This window comes from Glycine max, chromosome 15, assembly GCF_000004515.6.
Source record: "Glycine max cultivar Williams 82 chromosome 15, Glycine_max_v4.0, whole genome shotgun sequence".
Taxonomy (NCBI): domain Eukaryota; kingdom Viridiplantae; phylum Streptophyta; class Magnoliopsida; order Fabales; family Fabaceae; genus Glycine; species Glycine max.
The window spans coordinates 38,314,219-38,324,729 of record NC_038251.2 but is presented as its reverse complement, the minus strand read 5'-3'; positions in this window follow the sequence as shown (position 1 = coordinate 38,324,729).

Genomic DNA, 10,511 nt, shown 5'->3' with positions numbered 1-10,511 from the left:
AGGGTACATCTACTTGGGTTGTTGACTAAAAACAAGAGAGGGTACATCTCTTGTGGATCAGTTCTAGTGGAGGGTACATCCTCTAGGTTCAAAGAGAACAAGGGAGGGTACATCCCTTGTGGATCTTTGCTTGTAAAAGGTTTTTTACAAGGTTGGAAAAGAAATCTCAAGGACCGCAGGTCGCTTGGGGACTGGATGTAGGCACGAGTTGTTGCCGAACCAGTATAAAAACTCTTGTGTGTTTGTCTCCTACTTCCCTACTCTTTTACTTTCCGTTGTGCATTTTAATTTCCGCTTTTACTTTTGGTTAAGTTTCTCTTCTACTCCTTATTCTCTTAACAACATAAGTAAAAGCCTTAGAAGAGTAAATTTTTAATTAGTAAAGGTTTAGGAATAATTAATTCAAGCCCCCTTTCTTAATTATTCTGAGGCCACTTGATCCAACACTTGATATTTGTGGAACTAAGGTGAGCAAGAATCCAATGCATATTGAAAAATTGAAGAACCTTAGAGTGTTAAGTACATTCTATGTGAGAAAAGGTAGGGAGTCCTGCAACAAGTAGGGAGCTCAATCTTTGTTAAGAACTGTCAATTTTAGGGTTATTGAATATTGAGAATCCCTTGGATGCATTAGTGACAAATTTAAAAACCAAACTACACCTCAAGTGTTTGAAGTTAAATTGGAGGGTGAACCATGATGAATCGGAGAAGGAAAGGGAAGTACTTGAGAAGCTACAACTTTCCAAACACATGATATGTTTGTCAATCTATAACTATGGTACAAGATTTCTAGAATGGTTTAGAGATAATTCATTATCCAATTTGACACTCTTAAGGTTAAGCAAATATATAAATTGTGTGTTGTTGTCTTCCCTTGGACTCTTGTTATCTCTCAAGTAACTATGTATAATTGGGCTAGATGACAGGTTTTATTGGTGATGAGATTTATGGGAGTAGTTCTTATTCTTCACCGTTCTTCATCCGTTCTTCGTTTGTTCTTCGCTCTTCAACGAGTAAGTTTTCGAATCCGAGACTTTCAATTCATTTCTTGTTTTGTGTACTTTCACTTTAATTTCGTTTACTTTCAGTTTTCTTTTCTTCCGTTTTTGACGTGCTTTAGTCATTTACTTAAGTCATTCTCTCGCCTAATCAAAAAATAAAATAAATTTCCACTGATCATTTGATTTGTAATATCCGTTAATTTTTGTTAAAATGAAATCCGACCGTTCGGTCATACCGTAACCACGTTGGAAACCAAAAAGAGGTAAAATAATAATATAATAATTAAAAAAATATCTTTTAGGTAACAAGATACCTTGGATATGCATGTATATAGCAAAAATACCTCACAATATATATATATATATATATATATATATATATATATATATATATATATATATATATATATATATATGTATGTATGCTTAGGTAGCAAGATACCTGTGATATGCTTGTATATAGAAAAAATACCTCACAAAAATATACACATGTTTAGGTAGCAAAATACCTCATGAAAAAAAGGGGGAAAAACAAAAAACAAACAATAAAAAGAAATAAACAAATGAAAAAAAAGAAAAATAATAATAAGAAGTTGTCTAGCTGAAAAACCAACATGCTTTTGAAAAGAGATAACTTCCAGCTTTTCTTTGAAAAAAAAATTCACTGATCATAACCAGTTTTTGAAAAACAAAAAATTCTCGCCATGAGTCAAAATCCTAACTTATCATAAACCTTGACCCAGGGTGAGAATGTCAATCCTTGCCCTCGGAAAACAAAAAAGAAAGAAAGAAAGAAAGAAAATTCTCGATCAAGGATCAGAAGAAAACAGAAGAAATATGCAGAAAGGCCTTTGGACCAGACAATATCTGAACAATACAAAATTGTCACCAAGTAAACAAGAAAAGAAAGGAAACCATGACCTAAAGTGGTCATGTCCCTTTGATTGCCAACCAAAATCCTGTGCGTCGGTGACTTGTTCACCTCACACAAAACAAAAACAAAAAAGGAAAAGGCCAAAAACACTCAAAGCCAAATTTCCCACCAAGAAAAACAAACCATTCCCAAGAAAAAGTGCTATTGATCCATGATCACGCATGTAATCTTTGATTTGATAGGAAATAATTTGCAAAATCAAGTCATGGCATATCTATGGTTTGGAATTAGGATAAAACACTTACCTGTGTGAGATTGATACACTTTGAGTGATTTTCTTCTATTTTTGTTGAACCTTGTGCTTCCTCTAAATGGTCATTTAGAAACGAAATGCTAACATCCAAAATCTCATTTATGGTTATGAGAAAATTTCATCAGCATACTCTCTTTCCCCAATAGACACATTGTTTTTCGTCAAAAAAATCATATGTTGCTCTGATCAGTTGGAGATTTTGTTTTTTTACTAAAGCATGTTCGCATTTTAGCGAAGAAAACACCGAGACTATTTTTTAGTCTCACAGTTATCAAGAACTACGTAGGTCTGAGTTCCTCATCACAAATTGAGGATATGTAGGAGAAAAGACCCTGCTTTTGTTGACCACCCCACCTTTTGTTACCGTGACCCAAGAGTCTGGTGGCATGCGGAGCCACATGACCGTGGGATCCCCAAATCTGTATGTTCCATCATTTATCATTTGTATGTTATCTTGTTTCTATGACTTGAGGGACTAATGTTTGTTTTGTGCATACATTTTGTTTGGATTGTTGCGTTAGTGCTTACTCTGTTATTGTCGATAATGTTTGTTGAAATTCCGGAACCTTGTAGAGTTTTCCTTTAGGAACGTTGTCCTAAAAATAAAACGAACAAAAATCATGATAACACCAAGAATAGAAAAAAGAAAGAGGCGTTGTGAACAAATGTCGTGTCTATATCAATAAAGAAAAGAAAAGAGTTTTTTATATGTAAAAAAATGTATGGAAAGATTTTGTGTGTGTGTAAATAAGGTGTGAAAAGAAATTTTTGTGTGTGAGAAATGAGTGTATATAAATAAATTTTTGTATAAACCACGAGTGTATGTTGAAAAAACGAAAAAGAAGTCTTTGAACGGGAATAGAGTTGTTATATAGACCATGTTGATATAAAGAGAAAGAGTTTTTGATACGTGTGTATACAGAGAAAGTTTGTTGTGGATAGGAATGTAGGTGTACAAAGAAAAGCTTTTCTCATAGATAACGATGGATGTATAGTTTTTGCAAACATAAAAAATGAGACAAAAAGAAAGAAAGAAAGACCTCGAAGGTCGGCATGTTATGGTCATAGGAAGCATAAATCATTCGTAGAGAGCAAACATATCTTTTGGAAACAAGGGACTGACGCTAAGAGTTTATTTTCCGGAATAACCGAGATAAGAATGGATGGATTCATTGAACCGATGAAAGAACATAATTTGGAAATATTGGGTCTACTTGTGTAAATCCCAAGCCTTAGTATCACAATGCCATAAACTGGATGCTTGAGTATCCACCTAGCTATAGCCATGACTAATTTTGCACGTTGTTTCCAAATCATCATTGTTACGCGTGCCTCGTGGAAATAATATGGAAATTCAACCCGAAACCGACACCTTGACACACGAATTTGTTTTGCCCCAAATATCAAAATCGGGTTCGCACGATGAAAAGACCATGTTGAGACACAACCTTAGACTACTTTGAACCTTGGAACATGAAAATAATCCTCATCCTTTCCCCAAAGAAAAGGACAGCAGAATCTCCTCAAGGGAGAGCGAATAACAAATGCTAAAACCCGAATTCCTAAACAAAGATCAGAAAGGAAGAAATGAAAAGAAAGAAAAGAAAAGGAAAAGAAGGATTCCCGGTTGAAGATCGGAAGAAAGTAAAAAGGAAAAGATCGGAGGAAAACCGAATAATTCCCGATCAATAATGGAAACCAGGAAAGGGGACAGGAGATCTTTGGACCAAATAAATTTTCGGCAAGGTAAATAACCGCCGGTAAAGAGAAAACCCATTTTTAAAGTGGTTCTTCCTTTGGGATTGCCATTCAAAGTCGTTCTCGACTGGCAATATCCCACCCCACCTAAACAAAGAGGAAAAGACCGAGACACCCAGCTTCCTCTCCAAAACACTACCTTCGAGAAAATCCTATTGATCCATGATCGTGCGTGTGATCTTTTGGTTCGATAGGAAACCATGTGCAAAATAAAGTCATGGTGCAGTTATGGTTTGGGATTAGGGTAAAACACTTGCATGTGTGAGTTTTCATACACTATGAGTGATTTTATTCCCAGTTTCAGTTTGACCCGACGTTTCCCCTGAATGTTCATTTAAAAGCTAAATGTTGACATCCTGCCCTTCATTTTCGGTTACAAGGAAAATTACTTTTGGCATGGGTATATTGTTTCTCTAAGATATGGTGCTCTCATGAATGATTTATTTTTCCTTGCTAAAGCATGCTCGCCTTTTTAGGAGAAAAAACCCGGTGGACCATTCGGTCCTTCCAACAAATCTTATCCGCAACCCCATGAATTGATTATCATTCATGGTCTAGAGCCCCAAGAATTGATTGCCTAGCGCTGTTCATCTATCCTTCACCCTCAAATCTTATCCAGAGTCCCATGAATTGCTTATCATTCATGCATCCTCCACCATCGAGTCTGGAGCCCCACGAATTGATTGCCTAGCGCTGTTCGTCTATCCTCCACCCTCAAATCTTATCCGGAGCCCCATGAATTGCTTATCATTCATGCATCCTCCACCATCGAGTCTGGAGCCCCACGAATTGATTGCCTAGCGTTGTTCGTCTATCCTCCACCCTCAAATCTTATCCAGAGCCCCATGAATTGCTTGTCATTCATGCATCCTCCACCATCCTATTCGGAGCCCCGTGAATTGATTGCGTAGCGCTGTTCATGCATCCTCCGTTATCAAGCACGGAGCCTCTGGTGACTGGGAAATATGGCTTTTTGTTATTTTCCCGATCGGTTCCTTCGCTAAACATGTGTATATGTGTATATTATGTTATTGGTGTTTTTTGTTGTTTGTGTTTGTTTTGTGTTGTGCAGAGAAAGAAGAAGGAGAGATGGAAGTCGTCATAGACTAATCACGGAAAGGGTGAAGACGGACGAAATCAGTGTTTTATCTTTGCTTTCCTCTTATCTCCGATAAAAGGTAAGTAAAGAGGGGCAACTGTCATACCCTAATTTCGTCTGGGGACCATTGTTTGATGGCATGCAACCTTTGTTTGACCGCTTCGAGGTACTTGCACCCTTTGTTGAACAATACGTGAAGTTCCGAGACATGTCGGAAATCAAAAGGAAGCATTGTTACGCAATCCGTGAAATTCTGTAACATGCCGGAAATCAAAAGGAAGCATTGTTACGCAATCCGTGAGTTTCCGTAACATTCCGAAAGCTAAAAAAGGAGTAATTACATGACCCGTAAGGTTCCGTAACCTTACGGAAAGAAAACAAGTATCGTTACAAAATTCGTAAAGTTTCGTAACGTTACGGAAAAAGAATCACCAAAAAAGAAAAGGGGGTGTATTTAGTAAAAAAGAGGGTGTAAATAGCAATTTGAGGCCCTTCCAAAACATTTTGGAAGTTGGGTTGCTTAAGGAGGAAGCAACTGGGCGGCAAGCTCCTCCACATTTTTGAAAAATGGTTTCCGGGGCTTCTGTGGCTTCCGTAAAATTTCCGAAAACCTTGGGTAAGCATATTCCACTGAAAATTGCTGAAAGGGAAGAGAAAAAAAGATGAAAGTTAAGTCATATATGCTTCCGTAACTTTTCCATAAATTACGAAAGAAGGTGGGTGAACTTATCAAGATAGGGGTGTAAATAACAATTCGAGTTTAGTCCCTTCTGGAACATTTTGGAAGTTGGGTTGCTGAAGGAGGAAGCAACTGGGCGACAAGCTCCTCCATGTTTTTGAAAAATGGTTTCCGGGGCTTCCGTAATGCTTCCGTGAAATTTCTGAAAACCTTGGGTAAGCATATTCCACTTAACATTGGTGAAAGGGAAGAGAAAAAAGATGAAAATCAAATCCGAAACACTTCCGTAAGGCTTCCATAACTTTTCCGCAAAATACGAAAAGGGGGGTGAACTTAGTAATTCGGGTGCGCTTAGAAATCTTCTTCATTAAGTCTCTGGGCGACAAGCACCTCCTTTTTTTCCTATAAATAGGGGAGGGGGGAGCTGTTTCAAAATGTTCAAGAAACACGTTTTCGTGAAGAAAAATCGAGTTGAAGTGTTTCCTTAACGCCTCCGGAAGTGATTCTGTGGAAATTCTTCATCGTTCTTCGTCGTTCTTCATACGTTCTTCGTTCTTCAACGGGTAAGTTTTCGAATCCGAGACTTTCAATTCATTTCTTGTTTTGTGTACTTTCACTTTAATTTCGTTTACTTTCAGTTTTCTTTTCTTCCGTTTTTGATGTGCTTTAGTCATTTACTTAAGTCATTATCTCGTCTAATCAAAAAATAAAATAAATTTCCACCGATCATTTGATTTGTAATATCCGTTAATTTCTGTTAAAATGAAATCCGACCGTTCGGTCATACCGTAACCACGTTGGAAACCAAAAAGAGGTAAAATAATAATATAATAATAAAAAAATATCTTTTAGTAAAATAAACCAAAAAAAATCAATCAGACGTTTCTCTTTGAAATTTCTCTTTCTTAATTGAATTGACTAATAACTAAAGTGAAACTAAGGCTAAAATCAACTCGCAAAGTCAAGCTTGTCCGCAAAAAATCACTAAAAAGGATTTTAAGGTTCGATACCTCAGTTTTTCTCATCAAGTAAAATGGATCATTTTAAGGTCCAACACCTTAAAAGGACCACCGTCCAAGTAAAAAGAATCGCTTGATTCGCCCTTTAGAAAGAACTACGTTGGTCTGATTTCCTCTTCGATGGAGGGTACGTGGGAGCAAGAGCCCCGCTTTTGTCGACCTCAAAAATAAAAAAGAAATAAAAGTTTAGGTACACAATTTCACACAATTCTAATTTAAGGTTGTTGTCCTTTGGGACAAACGTGAGAGGTGCTAATACCTTCCTCAAACATAAATACAACTCCCGAATCTGGAATATTCTTCATGACCGGTTTCCTTCGGTTTTTCCGACGTTTTTCACAAATAAACTTTGGTGGCGACTCCGCGCATTTTCCTCCTTTGGAAGACGCATCCCGTGGGCCTCGCCTCGCTCGCCCGCAAAAGGGTAGGTTGCGACATATACAAATGCACAAACATGTACAAAATTATAATAATTAATTATATAAATATGTATAACCAATGCAAAGGAGTGTCAATGGAAACTAAAAGAGTCCCAAAAATTTTATACACTAAATAATCCATTTTGGAATGAGAAAGTATATTGACAAGTGAGATATGTGACTTATTTAAATAAAATAACAATATTATTCATGCTTTAAGAGTCAATTATCAACACTTTTTTTTATCTTTCTTTATGCTTTGAATATTTCTCTACAATAATATGCACATTTCAGCCATGAGTTGGAAACATCTATAATGCTTGTTGCTACTAGAAACCTAAGAATTTGTTGAATGAATTATACTCCAAGTTTAAATATATTCGTGTTTTTCTTTGTATTGGTTATACATATTTTATAACTAATTATTATAATTTTTTACATGTTTGTGTGTTTTTGTGCATTTGTATATGAACATGTATGTGTATTCTCACTCTACATACTGGACTCACTGTCCTTTCCCGCATAATTAATTTGTTCACCAAAATAGGTGTAATATAAATAATTTGTGTGGCATGATAGGCAATCTTAAATATCTTTGATTTATTTATCTTTCTCATACCTTAATAAGAAAGCTACCTAATTCAATATGTTTGTTCTACAACAAGCAAGTAAGTAGAGGTATTATAAATATTGGAAAGAGTTTTGCATAAACGAACTAATTAATGTCATCTTGGTATTAGTGAGAATAAGGTGACAAAGAATCCAATGCATTTTTCGAAGGTGAAAAATCTTTAAGTCATAGACGGCGTAGAATATCTTACAACCAAATAAACATTCAAATCAAAACAGTGAGTTAAATCATCATGGGTATTGAATTCCATCCATGCTTCTATTTCTGTGATGAAAATTGGATCAAAGATTAAACGAGTCATAGACAACCTAGAAAATCTTGCAACAAAAATGATATAGTTTGAAAGAGGCAAATGGTTTAGGTTTAAGTGGTTGATTATCTGGGCAAAGATTGCTAGCATCCACTTTCATTGAATTATATTGTTATGTATGGTAGGGATTATGACAAGTAAACTATCTTCCTTTGGCGCTTGTTTGTCCTAAAGAATGATTAACCACAATCAATAATCTCTATAATGGGTATGAGAGGAATTGGTGAAAACACACTTACCCAATACTTATATAATGACCCAATCACCCAGGAAGAATTTGATATAAAGGCTTGGGTCTCTGCTTTGGTTGAGCTTTATGTTTTCAAGATAACAAAATGTTCTTGAGGTAATTTCTAATTCAACTAATTTTGGCGGTAAAACGTAGCATGTCAAATGTGAAAAATTGGAATACATTCATGTGAGCACACACACACATGCACAAAATTTTAACACAATTAAAAAGAAGGGTATTGAACTTTTGTTTGTTTCTCACAAACCCCCTTGAGTCTTTCTCTCTCCTACTAGACGGTTCCAGTGACTGGAGAGGAAATGTTCTGATTAGGGGCTATTAGCTACTACATACGCATGGGGGAGACAGGACAGCATAGAAACTTTGACATAAATAACACATGGGTCGACTGATTCTAGGGTGCACAAATGTAGTGGGTCTTGCACCATGCACAATTAACATTGTCCATTTGATTTGGGCGGCTAGATCTATGTGGCTGATATGAAGGTATGTAATGGTGGCCTTTAGCACACCTAATTGTACTTATTTTCTTTTTTAAAAATGTACCCATGTGCATTACACTTTTTGGCCTGGGATTTAATATATTAAAAAACACTTAATAGTCAACATCCTTATTTTCCTATCTTCTTTTAACAATTGTTGAGAGAAACCTTGAGGGAAACCTTTGTCGAAGTCCATTAACCCTTTCAATTTTTTTTTATTCTCCATTGATTTGTGATCTATGGCTCTTTCTAGTGCGGCATGACACCATTAGCATTTTGCTGTTGTTCCATGGTCATCTATTGACTTATGTTTATTTTACGTTCTTAAAGTACTTTGTAGCTCATCTCCCTGACTCCCTCAAGTTGAAGATTCTGCATGTTTGCAAGTTTTTCTACCTATACTATAATTTTTTTGTGTTAACAATGGTAGTTTATATGAATTTCGATTGATTCAAAGATGAGACCCACCCCAAACATTAAGTTAGTCATGTATAAGTTTTGAGTTGGTGTAGGATGATGCAGATGCATACTATCTTTGTATGCGATATGAAATGAAAAATTCATTGGAGTTTTGGATGCAAGTTTTTGTTGTACTAGCTACCTAAAATTTGATGAAATTCGTTTATCGATTGTTTGAATTTAATGATGGAGTTTTGAGATGAATATGATCTAAATGGGCGACATGGTGGTAGGTGTTATGTGAAACGATAATCAATCAGTTACATTTTTTTACATAATAGTGAAGAATAATTATTTAGGTAAATGGACTTAGAAGGGGGCGGATGTAACTACCCACTTTCGTTACAAGGCACCTTTCGACGAAATAATGGAATTTATTTTATTTTACTAAAAACTTAATTAATTTGTTCACAAAAATAGGTGTAATTTTTTTGCATTTTTATCTTTCTCAAAATTATTCACTAACAACAAAATTTGCAACTTGAAAATTCAAAGTAGGAAAAACACATATTGAATCAAGCACATAGGTAACATAGCCAACAACATATACATATTGTTCCTTATGGCACTACAACCCATATACCAAAAACATTAATGTATCTAAAAAGGGTGAAATATACACATCTGTACTAGCACAAAGGTACCCATCAATAAGTACATAAATAAAAAGGAAGGGATGCATATTATTACTCACTCCTTACTAGTTGACCATAACTACATACTGCACTTCATTAGAACAAGGTTGATGTAAGATGGAGTAGATATAAAAGAAACTAAAACTTTTGGTCCTTCAACCATGAAGAAGTTAATCTATTGGTAGCCCGTCGTCTGCTCCCGCAAAAAATCACGATCATCATAGGCACAAAACCACATGTGTAACAATGCAAGGGTAAACTCATAGAAACAAACATACATTCAAATAAAATATTAAATCTACATTATCATATTCAAAGGAGGTAAACACATAAAAACATATAGAAGAATCCATTCCATTATGACAATTACAACACATATGACGTAGCTCCATGTGGAGCTTGTAGGCCTTGGATCTTCTTCATCAATGGAGTCCTTTGCTTCTTGAAGATCAATGGAAGCAGAATGGAGAAGGAATATAGATGATTGGAGATGTCACTTCAAGGAGAAGATGCGTCAAGAACAAGCTCACCACTATAGGAAGCCATGGATAAGAGCTTGAAGGTAGGAGAAGATGAGTGGAG